The 17,274-nt window shown below is 49.0% G+C and overlaps 1 pseudogene; it reads right to left on the reverse strand.

Annotated features, from left to right (window-relative positions):
• Window positions 1–5,643: 5,643 nt before the first annotated feature.
• On the reverse strand, window positions 5,644–6,588 carry LOC144114259 (serine/threonine-protein phosphatase 2A activator pseudogene; annotated as a pseudogene).
• Between the last annotated feature and the right edge of the window lie 10,686 nt (window positions 6,589–17,274).

A 17,274-nucleotide genomic window follows, 5' to 3' on the forward strand; every position in this document is an offset into this window, starting at 1 on the left:
TACAGGGGCATTTAATGACGCTTTTTCTTCCTGTAAAGCGCAGTCATCGCTTGTTGGCACAACATTTGGAGTGATTTTATTTTGATTGTAGACTGTTGTTCTTAGGGGCTAAGTATTCAGGCGGAACTGTTATTTTTTGTTTTTATTAGCCCATTTTATTCTTTGTATTCATTGGGGTTATGACTAGTTCTAAAGTAACCAGGATCTCTTCATTGTCACCGCCTTTGTTTTGAATGCTTCACCCCCTCGCACTTATCGACTGCTGAGAAGCAAGCTACTGTGGCTGTTGGCTGCCCCCGCATATCTTGCCTTATTTTCATGTGCCTCAAGGCTTGGTCGGTTTCAGTATTTACGCGCCGGCGTCATATTGAAATGCTTCTTCCCCTAGCGCTGTTGCACTACAGAAATCCACCCTGGTGGCTGACTGCCATCACCCTCTTGTTGAAGTCGTGTTTCCCAAGGCTCTGCCTGGCTCGTATACTAGTGCACCTTCGATTAGTCGTTGCACGTAAAATCATGCAATCTGAATTTGACGTAATCTTGAATGTACAGTCTGACACGATTTGAAGGTGACCATTCTGTGTCAAACCTACGTGCAATAAATTGTTGCAACACATTTTATTTTTTTGCATTATGCCTGAGCGAAAAGCATGTTTTTAGCTAGTCATTCAGTTCCTGTATGCGGCATGTTCACTTGTACAAAAAAGTGACTGGCCATCACATCACGAAAAATTTTCCAGCCGAATTGGCTATGATAACCTTTAAATTGTGTCATACTATACTTCTAGGAAGATTGTATAATCCAGGTGTGCATTAACCAGAGGAAAAGCTGTGTAACGCCTAAAACATTTTGAATGCACGAACTGAAAATTCACATGAACAGGAATGGATCGGTGTGGTTCTGCTGTATTTATCGTTTCGCCACCACCCTTAAATGCTTGCAGTCAAATTCTGCTTCATAGCACAGTGACTTAGTTGCTGCTGATGCAAACTAAGGAGTCCATTTGTCTCCTCAACAGGCTTTACAGACCTGCTAGGACATCGAGTAAAGGGGGGTTACGTGCGAATTGTAGCCACAGTGCATGCGACTAACAAAACAAACGCTCAGAAAAGGTACTAGGGTAGACAAGGTAATGGCCAGCAAAAGTTAACAGTGTGCATGTGCTCAGGAACAAGTTTATTGTAGTGCTGCTTTGCACCTCAATCACCTGTTATTGACACCAGCGGTGAGGCATACTCATCCTCTTATACCTGCGGAAATTTCAGGCGATCGGCTTGCTAGAGTGCATCAAAATCATTCTTTTTTCACACATGCACACCCCATAAACTTTTGTCGCGATCTGTACATCCTTGTTCAATAAAGTAATTACTACAAGTTGTCGTGCAAGCATTTGACTCAGTGTTTAAAGGCGTCAAATTCAGCTAATTCGCAGTGTCATTAAAGTCAGAAGAACGGCGAGTTGGTCGAGTTGTATGTAGTTCATTTTGGTGGTAAAATTCAGCGCGAACGGACGAAGGAAACAGAAATGCAGCGCTAGTTTTGTCCCCTTTTTTGTGTCCTTCGTCCGTGCGCGCTGAATTTTATCACTAAAGTTCATGGGGAGGGGTAGAAGTAATGGTGAGAGAAGGATGTCTTTTATCTATGTCATGATAGCTCTGACAGGCTTAGATCAGAGCTGCTTGGTATGTGCAGAGAAGCTAGATGGGTAGAGGGTGTGAGTTCGTCAATGAAATTGGGCACTTTGAGGTGGTAGTTGAGAAAATGAGTGCCGCGTGAGGGTGGTACCTTTATGTGTTTAGGGAGAGCATAACTTGCCACATGGCTGTGTCACAAAACTTTTGTGCGCAGAAGTGTCTTTAGCGTTGCTTTTATGTCATTGCAGTAAATGGCTATTTCAAAGGTTTGCAAATAGGACATATAGTAGTTGCAAACTGTTCCCAGAGGCTATCACTGCAGGTAATCACCTAGGTGCTTAGTAAATCACAGATTGTGTGGACTTGGCGGTCGCTTATTAAAGGTGTGTCCTTAGTGGTAAACGGCTACAGTGAACTGGCTTTTTCCACCCTTTAGAGCGGTCTCCCACCACGGCCTGCTGCTCCAGTAGGTCTGCCGACCAAGACCCTATCGAGGTTTCTTCCTGCCGCAAGTTTCGGGCTTCCTCAAGGCACTGTGATTGTGGATGCGCTCTCCTCTGTTGACTGGACATTTGCCTAATATAGTCAACCGTGGCGTTCCCCAAAATGGACTACATTCTTAGCTGTCAGCACAGTCTGTAGCAGCAGTTTCTAGCACTTCCCCATTGGCATTGCAAGCATACACAGACCCGGGCTCTCATAATGTTGAGCACGTGATATTGTCGGTGTTATCTCCGCTCCTGTCTGGCCAGCAGGGAGATGGACCGTTATGCAGATTGGAAGCGGCCTCGCATTTGGACAGCCAGCTAGGCAATAGCCTTGTCCCCGCGTACCATCAGCAGCTGAGAGAAGGGCCATGCAAGGCTCGCAACCTGCTGCTTTTCGAAGCCACTGCTGAAAGTTTACTAGTCATCTCATCACCACAGTCAAATATCAAGCTTGTGATTGGGCCCAACTTGGACAGGCACCTGCTGTCGGGGTTGCTTGATTTACTGAAGTTTATACCAGACTCCAGGCGCTGGAGCAAATTCCTGGATCAACAGTTCTGCACCGACTACAGTCAGTGGCAGCCAGAGGAGTTGTCGGATGTTGACCGGCTGCATTGAAGCACCTGACCAAAGATTGCCTGCGGCACCCGGCGCCTCGGGCAAGGCTGAGCCATTAGCCAAGCCAGAGCCACTAGCTGAGTCCGAAGCTGCAGTGTCCAGGAGGTTTCTGCGGAAGCGAGCACTGGCCGCCAGCATCTGCAAGGCTCCAATCATCCAGAAGACAAGGCGCTTAGCCAGCAATGCCTTGTCCGGTGCAGTGAAGAGCCCTGCAGCTCAGCAGCAGCGGCAGCAGCAGACTCCCATCGAGGTGTTCCCGCCTCTTGAAACGCTGGTCGTTTCAAAGGACTGTGTATTGGTACTGCACAGATTGGAGTTCCTTGATGACAAGGACACACTGCTTAAGGAGCGTCAGAGCCTGAGGTTGAAGAGCGGAAGTGCCCAGCAGAAGAAGGAACCGAAGTTGTTTGTGTTTCCAGCTCTGTCAGGTCTCCCTAGGTAGCGGGGGCCTGGTCATGTGGCAAATCTGTTCGGTTTGTTTTGCTCTGTGTCACTTGTTTGTCTCTGTTGTAAAGAGAGCATATTCGTCTCCTTTCTCTCTGTGCACCTGTTTCATCGCAAGTGCAGTGTTTCCCTGCAATTTGTTTATCCCATTTAAAGAGGCATTGGGCTCTGTTTAACATATAGCACTGCTAATTTCTAGCTTATTTATGGTAAGGATCTGTTTTTTGTTGTAAAACAACATGTACAGGACAAGAAGAGCTTTGTACATAGTGTATGATAAATACATTTTTGTATAATTTAAGCTACATACCGCATTTGTCTGTTTTTGTGGTGGGCAGCAGTATGGTGGTTGAGGTTTAGCCCTGACAACCGTGCCACCAGGGTAATAAATGCAGGTTCGGTTACACGCCATGGGATTAGGTTGCTGCTGTATCATGTAATGTAACATGTAACAAGATTTGTGTAATGCTTACTGCGTGCATGGTTGCTAAACAGCATTGTACCCCCTGGGACAGCAGACACCTACATAGCAGACGCATCCGTAACGTGTTGACCATTGCATTGCGTATGTGGAAGTTCCTGGGTTCACATTGACTTCACCTGTAGGCATACAGGGATGTGTGTGTCCTAACTTCACTTTCATTGACCCGATCTTTCAGTTCTGACGCAAATTGTGTCTGCTGTACAAATAACAACATTCTTTAACTGATAAATTTGCATGCACTGTTGCAAATGCGTGGCCGGATAGGACTACTGCACGTGCGCAACAGGCATACAGCCTTCGTCAAAAATGTACATCCAAAGAAGTTTGCTTCTAATCTGCTTAGCGTGGCTCGCTAGCACATTTAGCAGTCCAATGCTTGGGATGATTGAGGACGTGAATCCATTCCTCATTCCAGAGGTTATGGTTGCTGAAGATGTATAAGTAGGCACGCTGCAGGCCTCTCAAGCAAACCCTTTGGGCTGTATGCTTTTGACGGGGCTGTACGTTAAACTGCTATACTTCTACGCTGGTATGTCTCCTGGGTGCTACATCGCTCTGCGGATGAGCTGAACATAACCACCAGAATGCAGCAGCAAGAGCTTCACATACGCGGTTGCCAGCGAGAGGGCCTAGAAAACAGGCCGCATTACGAGAGATTCGGGGTCGGGTTCAGAGGGAAGCTCTTGTCAAATTTCTGCCGTGGTAAGCGCCACCGCTGGTTTTCCTTAGCGGCCGTCAGCTCTGTCTGGTGTTGTAGTGAAAGCACGCTTAGAATGGCTTGGAATACGAACGCCACTCCTATGAACTATTTACATAATTATGAAAAGTTTCATTCGGAATTCTAACTACCTGCTAAAGATAACAGCTCAAATTATTCTGCCCTTGTTTATGTGCTATAAGCAAAATATTGCTGCCCAAATCACTGCAGAGCTGACCGTGGGGGAACCAATGCGGAAGCACTAAGTGCGCTACATCTCTTTAAGAAAGCCGCGCTTTGGCAGAATTGCTCGGCCGGCGCTGCTCTTGAGGCGTTGCGAGAGTGCGTGGAAGGAATGGTGCCGCTCGCATTGTAGCCAAGTCTGCCACTTCTCATTTCTTGCCACTTTGTTTCGATACGATCTCTATATGTTGTTCAGTTAATGGCATTAACAAAGCCAGAATCACTCAGACACGAAATAGTACATGGAGGCCTTGTTTTCAAGAATGTCATATTTGCATTTTCTTTGTTTCTTTTTTGGCAAGGAGGGTTCAGAAAACTGCTTTGTGTTTAGGGCATTGAATTTTTTTTTCGGTGTAATCAAAGCGATCATCTGAACTTGCAGGCTTCAAAGGCGTAATTTTTGCAGCAACACCCTTTATTGTGTGCTGAAATTTTGCTAAGAACGATTTTTAAAAACTGAAACGTCTGCTACAGAACGCCATTTTTCCCGGTACAAAATTGGAAATTGCTGCTGCAAGTAGTAAATAATAAAACTGCTGCAAGTCACCTGTTATCAGTTCCACCGCTGCTACTAGTCTTTTTTTTTTGCCGAGGTCACGTGAGCCACGAGAGCATAGCGGGATTCTCGCGTCAAACCGGCACCGAATGTCGCCGCGAAGCGCGAATGAAAAAATCAAAATTATTTGTAAATTATCAATTCGCTATCGAGGACTAGTATGCGGCGTAACCGTCAGTAGCCTTCACTCTCCATTATGCACGCAATTTACAGCCGCTTTCAAACAAGTCACATGGAGTTTTGATTTTTTTTCATTTATATGTTTACTTTTTTTCCTCGCGACTTCGCGCAAAATGTGCGTCGTGTGCTTGGTACATTGCGATGTGCAATCTGTTCTCATCAGTAGCCCTCGCGCTTGTTTGAGGGAACGGCTCGTACATAGCGATCAAACCTCGTATGTCGTAGTAATTTTGAACGGCTATTATTAAAGAAGCAGAGTGGCTCGTGTCGGGATAACGCGCACAGTCCCGGACTGTCGCTATTGCGGCAAGTCCCGCTTCTTATGCGGTCGGAAAGGCAGCAAACTCAAGAACATTAGGTGCTGCACCACTGGAAACTAGCCCAGGACCTGAGCTTTGTACATTTTGATCAGTCCTGCGTTGATCTTGGCCCAGGTCGGAACGGCGCTGATGTTCCACAACTGGTTCGAGTGCTCGTGGAACGGGCCGCTCTTGACTCTGACAATGAACTCTATGCAGCCCATGAACATGTAGTCCCGCGAATGGTTCTGGGCGAAGCCCGGCGTTGGGAAGGACTTGGGCTGTATGGTCGACTGGTCGATGAGCTGAGCGCTGCCCCAGATGAACGGCAGGAACTGGTAATCATTGAGGCTCCAGACTCCGTGGCTGCCGGCGGGTTCCAGGCGGTACTCCAGCTGGAGACGGCGCACTAGCTCCAGGTACCTGTGAAAGACGGCCAGGATGGCGGCTTGCGAGTCTTCCTCGGTCCAGGCGCCCACCTTGAACAGGCAGTAGAGGAACATTGCAAAGTTCGTCTCCTATCCCGTACCGTAGTCAATCCGGGTCATGTCGCCGAAGCTGTCTCGAAAATAGGGCACAACCTCGACCAGAGCGGGATGGAGATGTGCAGGAAGCACTCCGCTTAGGAGCCGCCAACTCCCTTCCTGGACTCTTTTGAGCCAGGTGCGGAAGGACTTGTTGCCGAACCGCTGCGGTTGGCTGAGTGGAGGCGTTTCTTGAACCCAGCGCCCCAGCATCTCCAGCACCGAAAGCAGATTCGAAGTGACATCCGATACGATGAAGTTATCGGTCAGCTTCTTGCCCTTGACACGCTCGTTGAGGGCGAGGAAGAAGCCGACATACTCCATGTGCGCTTCGCTCTCGGTCCAGCGTGTCATGTCAGCCGGCGTCAGCACGCACGGCTGCGGCTCAGCGTACACAGGTTCTTCTTCACTTTCTGACATCCTGTCAGTAGGAATGCCTCGACGTTGAATGGCTGAGAGCGTCTGGCTTCGCAAGCGACCAGCAGACCACGAACCGTCTTCCTCGTCCCTCATAAATCTGCGCTGGTGATAGTTTTGATGGCGATGAGCCCAATGGCGCTAGAACTTTTTGACGTGCGCAGCTGACTTTGTCTACGAAGAGTTTTAAAGGAGTATAGATACCTAAATATTGGTTGCGCATTTTATTATTTGTAAAGATGCGTAAGGCATTATTATACGCGGATTACCACCTGGTAATCTCCTACGACAGCTAAATGCGTGCTGTTCCGGTTTCAACAACCGAATCAGCACTGTGACGTCGACGTGTACTTACATGTCACGTGAGACATAGAAACTGCAATGTAATCGCTGCCTCCTCATTCGTTTTCATTCCGGCTCTTCAGGAAGGCTGGCTTCATTACTGCAGTAAATCAACACGATGAAGCAGCGATTTTATGGGCGTTTTTTCATGCACCAAGGACACCAACACACTTTTTGACGTCACAGCTATATATCGTTCGGCTCTTGAACCCGAAACCGAAAAAAATCGATTACAAATTATTTAGCGGTCGTAGGCGAATATCACATGGTGATTCATGCGTAGTAGTGTTTTCCGCATCATCATAGAGAAGAAAACACGAAAACAAAATTAGGTGTCTTTACTCCTTTATTGTTGCGTTTATCTACAATTTTATACGCGTATAGATTAATGAGTGCTGCCTGCCAGGAGGCTATGGTGGTTCGCGCGGTTCGCGCGGTTCGCGCATGTCATGTAGCGTCTTTGCCAAAAGTAACCGAGCAGTCGAGGCGGGAGCGGGCTCGCAGCAGAGCGGCGGCGCTGTGGTCTCCGGTGCTGCCCGCTGCTCCCGTGTAGTGCTTCTGTATATTATGTGTTTGCACCCGCAGGGGGCAGAGTTGCAAGCATAGAGTACCTTAGCGTAGCCTAGAAGGAGAGCTGCCGGCTTTTCACTTCATCCACCACGTCATAGAGTTTTAACATTTCCTAGAGGAAAAGCTGGCGCACTGTCAATGGGAGTTTGCATGGAGCTTCCTCGAGACCACCTGAGGCACCATGGGCGCTCTAAGCATCATGGGACGGAGAGCTACCAACTGCACCACAAATTTTGGCTCCAAAAAAATGAAAAAACAAATGTAAAGAATGTCCTAACATTCAATATTGTCTACAAATTGCAACAAACGACAAGAAAAGCATTCGAATGCAAAGTTTGCCCAGAATAAGCGATGGCTTGCTTTCCTATTGGCCAAATACTGTACACCACAAAAATCAACAATTTGTGCTTAACAAGCGCACTTAAAAAACTATGTTTAAAAAAATGATGTCGCTTAAACTTTTTAGGAATTTTTTTAATGGCATCTCGGAAAACGGAGACCTTTTATCTGCGCCGTATGCTGTTGCATTTTCGCTACTATGGCTTTTGCACACTACGTTTGCGCCAAAGTCGTCTGCGCGCGGGGCGCGCCGTGGACGGAAGGAAACATCTTAGTAGCACCACTTACGTGTTTCCGAAAAAATCCGACGGTCTCGCACCCATGATGCTTTGAGCGCCAGGGTGGCTGAGGTGCAGCGCCGCCAGCTTTCCCGCTATAGTTAATAGCATGGAGAAAAAAAACGTTTTTTGTTTTCAAAAAGTTTTTTTTCCTCCATGGTTAATAGTAAGAAACTCTATGCACCATGGACGCCCAGGGTATAATGGGAAGACAGCAAAGCGGATTGACATCTTTAGTGGTTGTTGACTGTGTTAGAGACTGGATTTTTTGGTTCAATTTCGTTTTCATCACCGGAGGTTTTACTGATGTTTTGTGCGCATTGTTTTGTGCAGTGCAGCTGCGCACGCAATTGATTCATTTGAGATACGAAGCATCCGAAGGCGCTCGCATAGACTCGAAGTGAGCTGAGCACAGTGTCTGGTTCCTGCTAGGCCTAAATTCCGTTTGCCCCCGCACTGCAGCCATTTATACAGCAAGCTGCGTCTTGCTCCGCGGGATCCTGTGCTACCTGTGCACTGAAATCTGTAAGAAGGAATTTTTTTGTGAACTGAGAACGCAACAGTCTGCTGTTGTTACCACTGTGTGCTTTTCCCATATCATCCTCGGGGATATTTTAAAAGCGCGAAATTAAGTACTCCGACAAGCGCAGCTCACGTTTACCGCACTCTACGAGGATTGCGTTTGATTTATTTCGAACACTGGCGGCAGCCGCGCATTGCATGAAGGAACGACTTCCACTTCATGAATTAATTCACGCAGATGCCCGCATGTTGCACCTGTCAGCATGAGCACGGCCGTCACTCACTTGTGGTAGGAGAGGTTTGCTCTTCCTAATTCATGGTCTTCTTGGCAAAATTTTTAAACGCAGGGCCTGGACATGCCAAGAGCCGGCACTTTTTTTTTTCAAGCGAGATTTATTGCCCCAGGGCATTAATGATGGGTGAAGGTGGGATGAATGATGTAGTAGAGATTAAATGAATGGAAAAATGTTAGCTGATTTGATGAAGTCCAGTAGAGAAAGATGGTTTGGTTTAGTTGGTTTATTAGGGTTTAACGTCCCAAAGCGACTCAGGCTATGAGGGACGCAGTAGTGAAGGGCTCCGGAAATTTCGACCACCTGGGGTTCTTTAACGTGCACTGACATCGCACAGTACACGGGCCTCTAGAATTTCGCCTCCATCGAAATTCGGCCGCCGCGGCCGGGATCGAACCCGCGTCTTTCGGGCCAGCAGCCGAGCGCCATAACCACTCAGCCACCGCGGCGGCAGTAGAGAAAGGTGGTACGGGCTCTGCGTCCAGGCAATGTATGATGAAGGGTTGCTTTTTAAAAGACCTGCTACCATCAGGTACCGGATCCTTGTAGGCTTGAGAGCTGGGCAGTCCCCAGGAAGTGATGAATGTCGGCCTCAGTGTCCTTGTGTTTACATATCGGACACCCTGGCCGAGGAAACAATTCTCGGTACTGAGGCCACTACCGAGTGATGGCTGGTAAGAGCCGGCACTTGGTGAGCGCAAACTAGTTTCTTATAGAAAAGCGGGAGATCGGATAAGTTTCTCGCGGCACGAACACATCCTATGCACGGGCATAGGGCGGGTCCCGCAGTTCCAGAATACACCAATGAAATAATAATAATAATAATAATAATAATAATAATAATAATAATAATAATAATAATAATAATAATAATAATAATAATAATAATAATAATAATTGGTTTTTGGGGAAAGGAAATGGCGCAGTATCTGTCTCATATATCGGCGGACACCTGAACCGCACCGTAAGAGAAGGGATAACGGAGAGAGTGAAAGAAGAAAGGAAGAAAGAGCTGCCGTAGTGGAGGGGTCCGGAATAATTTCGAACACCTGGGGATCTTTAACATGCACTGACATCGCACAGAACACGGGCGCCTTAGCGTTTTTCCTCCATAAAAACGCAGCCAAACGCCAATGAAACGTTCCTATTTTTCACAATGTTAAAAAAGAAGCTTCTAAAGTGTAGTATTGTAAGAGTAACAGTTTTTTGCAAGAATATTTGCTCTATAAACGTGTCTATTAAACGCAAAAAAATATAGCTTCGGTTAAACATGGTTAGAGAGAGAAAGCTGCACTGTATCGGGCAAGTAGACGCGGCTTAGCTTATGTAACGTCGAGTGCGTACCGCACACTGGATAGGCAGTGCGCCCACTCTGCGCCACCCTTCTAGGTACACGGCATTTAAATGATTGATTGCGAGCGGTTGGTCACCAAATGCACTCTGTGACATATAACTTCAGTGCCGCGTGTGTGCCACAACGTTGTCAGCGCTGATGCATGCAGCCCACATCTCACTCTCCCCACCGCCACGTATCTCAAAGCGTGACTGATGTGTCCACTGACCCAGGGAGCCAGTTATGCGCCCCTCCTTTCCTCAAAATCATCGCAGTCTAGAACGTTATCAACGCGAGCAGCAATATACACTGAACGCAGACGGTCTATTTTCGGGTTTGAACGTTCCAAAGCGGCTCAGGCTATGAGAGACGCCGTAGTGGAGGGCTCCGGAACAATTTCGACCACCTGGGGTTCCTTAACGTGCACTTATATCTCACAGTACACGAACCTCTAGAATTTCGCTTCCATCGAAATTAGACCACCGCGGTCGGGATCGAACCATCGTCTTTCGGGTCAGCAGCCGAGCCATAGCCACTGAGCCACCACGGCGGTGCTAACGTTGCGAATGCCAACGCATGCGGCACACATCTGTCACTACCGTCACGTAGGTTAAAGCGCGACTTAGGTGTCCACTGTCCCAGGGGACCAGTTATACGCCTTTCCTTTGCTTTCGAAAAAAATTGGATCGGTATTGAAAATTGTTTTTGACCGAAGGAAATGGCGCAATAACTGTCTCACATATATCAATGGACACCCGAACCGCTCCGTAAAGAAGTGATAATCGTGGTTGGGCTGAAGGTCGTTTAAGCTAAGTCATTCTCCGGCCTACGCGACGACTGCTATACCTAGCGTAGTGAAGCTTTTCGCTTCAAGAATTATTTCCCTCGGTTAGCTATGTCTGGCGCACGAAGAGAACGCCCTCTCTCGCCATGGACAAATTCGGTGCTAGTCTGCATTTATGCTCATTTATTGCCATGTACTGTTACCACATTTTTTACAGGTCATACAGGTTGGAAAACAGCGCTTCCTCGCAGCATGTAATTTGCGAAAATTTGTATTTCTGCAGTCGTAGTCATGTTTTAGGGCCAAGTCAAGAGCGCCTTGCTGTCTTCCCGGCCATCCCACGGTTGATGTAGTGCTCTTTCAGAAACTAGCATAGACGGTGGCGCCAGCTTTCCGCTCTAGAAACTCTATAATTGCACGAATGTCCGCCATTATGTTCCAAGCTCTGTGGGAAAGCCGCGTCTCGTTTGCCAGGAGCCCACGGCAAGGCAGTTTGGAGTCACGTCTCCTCCCAGTGGGAACTGAAGCGGACTGCGCTCGGATTGGGAACGGCTGGACCCCTCGGGCTTATAGGTGGCGCCGCCGCTGGGCTGTGAGCCCTCCTCAGTTACTTATAGCGAAGACTGTACAGTGCAAGCTTAATTTTTTAAGCCTAGATAATCCATCGTTTTCAGCGGTAGATGCCTCTGGCTAAGCTTGGGATGCGGCAGAACCGCAGTAGAACGGTGAGGCGCTTGTTATTTTATTAGCTCAGATGAATCAAAAGGCTGATCCATCGTTTATTCCAGTGGATATACCGAAGAGCGAAGAAAAAGACGCGATCGACTCTTCTTTTAATGCTTGTCACGCCAATTGTCAACAAGGTCAACCTTGAGCACTTAAAGCTGTAGCCACAGGAACCTCGAGGAGCCACGAAATTCATTTCCTTGAATTGAAGCCTTCCCTGCACAAGTACACAGCAGGAGGCGAACTTCCACCTCTCCAGCCGCTGTGGATTACCTCGGGCAGGTGCTGGGATCCGCGTCTTCTTCAGAGCCCCATCGGTACGTGACTGACGGGGTAAGGGCCGCCCCAGCCCTGATCCTTCTTTAAGGGATACCTCCTCCAGTCTCGATAAGTGATGAGGGAAGGGGAAAATCCGCGGGGGAATGAGGGCGCGTGTACTTTTCCTTAAAGGGGATGCTAAGATGGGGTTAGCAGAGCGGGCGAAAGAAGAGAGTCTGGTGGGGGATGTCCGGGCGATGTGGCCGAGAGAGGGTAGATTCAGTGCGCCCTGCTCGACAGGCATATTCTCGAGCTGGGGCGTCGGTACGCAGTTAGGCTGAAGCAGGGGACACTGCCGAACTGCCTCCCCACTGCAAGCGAGGAAACCCGGAACGACGAGCGCCGGCGCGCCGCTTCTCTCAAGGCGCAACCGCATGGCGCGTTTTCCGCGAGCGAAAAACGCGACGCGCGGTGGACGCCCGCGTTGCCGTCAACGCGCGAGCACCCGCACGTAAAAAGGGGAGCGGCGCGTTTTCCGGGTTGCCAGACAACGTAACTCCCAACGACATGAATTGTCCCTGCTACCGCATATGTAATATGCCCTTAAACTTACACAACACTGCAATAGAAATAATCTAAGTGTAATTACACAACGACATTTTTTTTTCCGAAGTATATTTATCAAGCTTAATTTCAAGCAGGAAGAGAGTGTGCGAAACTGCGACTATGTACTTTCTGCATGCCAAGAGGCCGCTGCTTGCTTACAACTCGACATAGAAAATGGAGTGTCGGGCGCTTACTACAGAGCAGAAGAGGCGGTCGCGTATATCCCACAGGACGCGACGCCTCTCCACTTCCGTGATAAGGGCCTCGTTGAAGACTGCTTTCTCCATTTTCGATGAACACGATGCGCGCACGAAACAGTAGCACGTGTTTTTCACGTGCGCGCCGGTTCTGCAGAGCGAAAAAAAATGCGCCGAAGAGGTTCCGTCGAGATGCGCAGAGAGTAGGGCCATCTAGTGGCAAAACCAAAAACCAAAAATGCCACGTGACCAAACACCACGTGACTTACTTGAAATCTGATTGGCGGACGCGCCGCGCGAGGCGTTTTTTTCTCCTCCGAGTAGGAGCACGCGGCGGCGCGATTTCGTGACGGATCATAGTGGGCACGCGTCAAAATGACGCGCGCGTCCCACCATCCGCGCGTCAATCGCGCCTGAAATCGCGCCATGCGGTTCCGCCTTCAAGCTACGCCCACAGCCGGTGTCAGCTCGCCATCGCGCAGCGGTGTCTCGGTGTATAGACATCACGTCCGTCCAGAAAAGACAAAATAGCCCTGCTATCAGAAAGGCTGCTAAATCCAAGCACCGATAAAGCATGCCTGCCGCCTGCGCAAGTAGCGAGCTTTCTTCAAAGGCGCCGCGCGTGGGATCGTCGGGCAATGAACGGCCTTGCTGCCTGCCTGCACTGCTTTCTCGAAGTTCTTTATAGCGCTACAAAAAACAAGGACACATGAAGAAGTACGCAGGACGGCGCCCGTACTGTGTACTTCTTCCTGTGTCCTTATTTTTTGTAGCGCTATAAAGAACTTCGAGAAACTATGCTTACCAACTAGCCCCACAACGTGTTTTGTTAAGCTGCACTGGTCATCGCTAGGCCTACAGCCTGTTTCGCATCGAAGCCAAACCGGACGCCCCTTCGGAAGTAGCCTATGCTGTATTAAAATGCCTACTGTCTTGACATGAAAGTGAGCAAACAATACTAGCACATTTTTCAGGCGCCGGCGGCCGGCAGGGCCCGTGAGCAGCACCCCTACGTCATCATGACGTTGGCCCTCTCCACTCTTGCAATGGCTGCCGCTGCCCGCCTGAGCAGGACGCAGGAACTTCGCCGGACGCGGTGCGCTGGAATATCTTCGCGGTTTGATGCATCCCGCACTCGGCCGCTGGCCGGAACGGCGCCGCTGGACCCGACGAGCCGGACCGGATTCGGCGCTCGCCGGACATGTGTCCCCGACTTGATGATGATATTCTGTACCTGGATCTCAGCAGAAAGAGCACGAACTGATGGTGCGCATACGTGTGCAAAAACAAGCAACGATATAGGCTTTTAAAACTCATTGGGGCCGGTTGAGCGGTTACATTTGGCTTTTTTTTCGTGATGAAAAAAACCGTATTCCAAAATTCCCTAATTTCAGAAAAAAAATAACGCCACCATTGTTTTGTCGTCAGCAGCTATACAGTACTGTCAATACTGCCGCATGTTGCCTTCGATTTTTTTTTACGATGAAAGCTGTTTGCATTATCCGTATAGTCCTGCACTTTACCGTGGAATGTATAGTGTAATCCACAAAAGATAACATAATTAACTTAAAGAAATTTAATTTACATTACGCTGATACATTTAAATTAACCAAGATACAAATTGTCGCACCGAGTATCCTTGAAGGCGAACATGAGGTGTGCTAAGGTAATTTGTTTCGAGAGAATGGGGGAACATCAGTCTGGTATCACGATTTTAATAAGCAGTGCTTTTACTTAACCGACGAAACCAGTAAGGACCGAGGACGATTACACAAGGTTTAGGCGAAGTGTTCATTTTGCCTTTTCTTTGGCTTCAGCTTTAGGGACATAGAATTAAAGATCGGATGAGCGCACCGTACAAGTGTGCCTGTGTGCAGCCTAACTAAATGAGTGCGTTTCAAACTGCAATTTAAACTGTTCGCCGGTTTGATTAAGACCAGTAATTGTGTTTCCCGCGCTTTAAAGATGGGAGGCTGTATTTTTCAATCTGTTGAGGGAAGGGTTAGTCTAGTGCACACAACCACCCATGCCTGGGCATTAGCCTTATTCGAGGCCTTCATTTCATGCATAACCCTCAGTGTTAAGTGGGGTGCACATGTAAGCGAGACAAATGCTCACTAATTAAAATCGTCTTTATTCGTTTCTTAATAACCAGGTAAAGAACAACGTTGCAAGCTGATCTCTAACTATAAGTGCGATCCCAGCTTCACGAGCAGTCAGCTCCCACAACGTCGGCCACAGTCAGGAATTTGCGGATGTGAATCCAGCAGTCGTAGCTGAGCTCGTCGAGTTGCACTGAGCTACCGCGTCCGCCGATGCACTGCACCCGTCGCTTGACAACGCCAGCCAGTCTCATGCACTCGTCGAGGCCCGTCAAACACGGAAGCCCAAGGCGCGCCTGACCATCGTCGCCGCTTCCATGGCTTCGACGTCAGCATTTTCTTGAACGATGCTGAGGACCCTTCCATGTCCCGACACCAGATCGACGGTGCGTGCGTTGTAAGGATCGTGGTCACCCATCACGAAGAGGACTGCTCTAGTGACGAGGCTGGCGTTGCGCTTCGTGATATTCCGGATGACCACGAGCTCTTTGTCACGGCCTTTGCAACTTGGCAGATCAACGCGGAGCAGGCTGCAATTGCTTTCGATGCCCAAAACCAGCGTCTGCAAGAAGGCATTGTTGGCCTCGCAGCTGCGCACCGCGAACGAGTGCGTGGAGAGATTTTGGCTGCTGACAAAGGCGTTCGCGAGAAACTCGCAGTTGTCTTTGCTTAGAGGTTGGATGCCAGCGCGTTCACCAGAAGGTTTTCGGCGTCAGGGTCATGCTGCTGGTCTTCGAGTTCAGGTTCATCGACGTAGGCGCGCACTTCTAACTCCTTCAGTGTGCGTGATTCCATTATATAGGCTGCCATGGCAGCATGGATCTTATCAAGGAAGCAGTCCTGCACGCACACGCGAAGAGAGCTCACGTGATTGCAGGAGGCGAGGATTTCGAAGGTGCTGCGCAAAATCTCCGTGTTGAGGTGGAAAGAGCTGACCGTGAGGGACGTCGCCTCGGGGCATTTGGGAAGCATGGGAAGGCTAACGATGCTTCAATGTGAATGGCCTTCGCCAAGGGGGAATCACGAATGATTTGGCATATCTCCTTGAGGTCAGCGCATGCTGGAAGATGGCCTATGTTGACGCTTTGAAGGGCTTTGTTGAGTGATAGGGCGCGAAAGAACGCACAACACTCCTCTTCTGAGAAACCCAAGATGTCTACGGTAAGCGCCAAGAGTGTATCGTTTTCTGGCAGCGCTAACAGCCACGGCTCGATCCTTGTGGCTGCGTCTCCGGCGAGAAGTTCGAAGACGTAGAGGATGGTGGACACGACGCAGTTTCTCGTCCACGTAACACTTAGCGTACGCAGAGTGCGGTTCCGGGCGATTATTTCGGTGAAGTGGGCTTTGTCTTCGACGTCGTAGATATCTGTATCGATGACCAACTCTTCTAGCGTCGTCGTCGGTGTAATGCCCTTGACCAGAGACTCCAGCGCGTGCCTTCTGGCCTCGGGTGTTCGCACTGTCAGCTTCTTGAGCAGCGAGCGTTCTTTCTCAAGGTAGCCGATGAAGCCTTGTAGGAGGTCGACGCCGCCATAAGTTAACACGCAGGCGCCGACGGTCAAGTCACTGATGGTGTTATTCTGCAAGAGAGTGTCTATCAACTGTCCTGCGCCTCCGGTGCTCATGTAAATATTGGCGACATCCAGCGTGGTAAGAGTGACGCTGCCCTGCTCTTGAGCGAATACAGACAGAGTGACAGTCTGACAGAGAAGCAGAAGTATTCTTCCCGTGCGTGTGCATAATTTTGCTCCGAGGGGTTGGCAAGCTTCTGCAGGGCTTAAAGGACGTTCGATTCACAGTACGGTACATCTGAGATGGTAAGCTTCCGGATACCGTACTTGTCTTGAAGCAGGTTGAGGAGGAAATGGTTCCTCGCTACAAAGGATGTCAGCTCGACGACCACAATGCAGTGATGATGGGCGAGGACGTCGACCAGCAGAATCGTGGCGAGGGTTTCACAGTAAATTCGTGGGTCTTCCCAAGGGTTCATGAGCACTTTTCCCGGGGCAATAGCGATGTCAAATTCACCGAGGCCATTTTCCTCTCTTATCTCAAGGCCTACATTCCAGAGAACCTTGTTATACACGGCGACACGTCGAACCAGCTGACCCACTGGTGCCACTTCACTTCTGGTGCAGGGCAGGGTTAACGGTTTGCGTTTTTCTGTCACGGATGGCTTTGAAGTGGCCATGGCGTGTTTGGCGGAGGGGACTTGTGGTTCGCTTCCGTGCGGGGATCCCAGCGCTGGACAGGCTTCCGCTTCAAGACTGGACAGGAAGGAAAAATTATATATAAGTGTTATAAACTAAACAGGGGTGAAGAGTCAAAGATGTTATGGC

This window comes from Amblyomma americanum, chromosome 1 (genome assembly GCF_052857255.1).
Source record: "Amblyomma americanum isolate KBUSLIRL-KWMA chromosome 1, ASM5285725v1, whole genome shotgun sequence".
Lineage (NCBI taxonomy): Eukaryota > Metazoa > Arthropoda > Arachnida > Ixodida > Ixodidae > Amblyomma > Amblyomma americanum.